This window comes from Galeopterus variegatus, unplaced genomic scaffold (assembly GCF_000696425.1).
Source record: "Galeopterus variegatus unplaced genomic scaffold, G_variegatus-3.0.2 Scaffold649, whole genome shotgun sequence".
Classification (NCBI taxonomy): Eukaryota; Metazoa; Chordata; class Mammalia; order Dermoptera; family Cynocephalidae; genus Galeopterus; species Galeopterus variegatus.
The window spans coordinates 256,139-258,163 of record NW_007726760.1 but is presented as its reverse complement, the minus strand read 5'-3'; positions in this window follow the sequence as shown (position 1 = coordinate 258,163).

The window sequence follows — 2,025 nt, the reverse complement described above, 5'->3', positions numbered from 1 at the left end:
AGCGCCGCCACGCTTCCCAAGCGGCGCACTATCCAGTGCGCCACCGGGCCGGCCCTACACAGGAACTCTTTAGTTTTCATTTAAAACTGAATTATTTGGGGAAAAATATGGCAATATTTTAATGGTGGATATAATTTTGGATTACAGGTGATTTCTGCTTCTTAACTCTTGATACATTTCAAAAGTTTTAGTGAGGAGCATATATTACTATGCTAATTAAAAGGGAGGGGTCGGGTCAGAGAAGGGGAGGGAATCTCTCAAAGGCCCTCCTAGTCAGGAACCTTTTACCTTTTTGTTTTGTTTCTATCTCCCCAATATTGAGTCCCTTCCTGCTTTGGGCAGTGGGGAGTAGATACAATAAGGGGCTGGCCTGTGGCTCACTTGGGAGAGTGCGGTGCTGATAGATACAATAAAAAAAATATGTATATGTATCACTTATTCTTAGAAAATTGACTATAGAAGATTGGTTGTGCTAGGTGCTACAGGGTCCTTGTTCTTGAATTTACAAATCCTTCTTCAGATTTTCTGCCTACCCCTTTCCTTTGATTTTTAAAAATGAATTTTATCCAGTACTGGCCAGCTGCAAAAGAAAGAAAAAAAACCACAACAAAACCCCCTAAATTTTAAAATATTTTTTCTGATCAAAAAAGTAATACCTGTTCATTGAAAAAAGTTGAAATACATAGAGTAGAATAAAAAAAAAAATATATATATATATATGTATATATAAATCATCTGTAGGGCTGGCTAGTTAGCTGACTTGGTTAGAGCATGGTGCTGATAAGACCAAGGTCAAACGTTTGGATCCAGATACTGGCCAGTCGACAAAAAAATAAAATAAAAATCACCTGTAATCCTACCATCTAGAGATAGCTATTACTAACATTTGTTTTAGACGTTCCCAGTCTTTTTCATATTCATAGATACTCATATATAACACAGGCTTCTTTTCTTTGAACAAAATAGGACACTATATATGCAACCTGCAAAACTTTATTAAGGTATATCATACCTACAGTCCAGTGCATAAAATGCACTAATCTTAAGCATATAGTATAGCTTGATGGATTTTTTCCTTTTTTTTTTCTTGCAGCTGGCAGGTACAGGGATCTGAACTTTTGACCTTGGTGTTACAACTGAGCTAACTGACCAGCCTTGATGGATTTTTCATATATGCTCCTACAATATTATAACTTGTTTTGTTGTACTTATCAATTTATTGTGAATATTTTCTACAGGACTAGATGATCTTGGACAGAATATTTTTTCTCTGGCCAGTATAGGGATTGAACCCTGGACCTTGGTGTTTTCAGAAACCAACCAAACCAGCCAGCTTGACTGCATAATTTGTAACGGATAAGTAGAATTATAACAGTCCATCATACAAATATGCCTTATTTAACCAATTCACGTTGTTAGATATTTAGGTTTCTAATGCTTAGTACTGTATTAGTTTCCTATTGCTACTGTAACAAATTGCCACAACCTTAGTGGCTTAAAGCAACACACATTTATTCTCTTACAGTTCTGGAAGTTAGAAGTCTAAAATAGGTCAGCAGGGCTGTGTTCCTTCTGGATGGGCTAGGGGAGAATCTGTTCCTTACCTTTTCCAGCTTCTAGAGGCCACCCACATTCCTTGACTCATGGCCCATCAATCTGATTTTTACATCTGTCATCACATGGCCTTCTCTTTCACCTTCTTGTAAGGAACTTTGTGAATAAACTCATCTGATAATCCAGGATAACCTCCCCACCTCAAAATCCTTAAATTCATCACACCCTCAAAGCTCCTTTTGTCATGTAAGGTAACCTATTCTCAGGTTCCAGAGATTGCCACCCGGACATCTTTGGGGGAGCCATTATTCAGACTACCGTAACTATACAGTCCACTCTGTTCTTTCTCTACCTCTTGCTGTTCCTTCTCTTCTCCCTCTCACTCTTATTACCCACTAGTTTGGATTCTCATTTTCATTCCCTTATCTTTTGCTTTTCTTTCTCTTTGTATAATTCTTTTTTTTTTTTTTT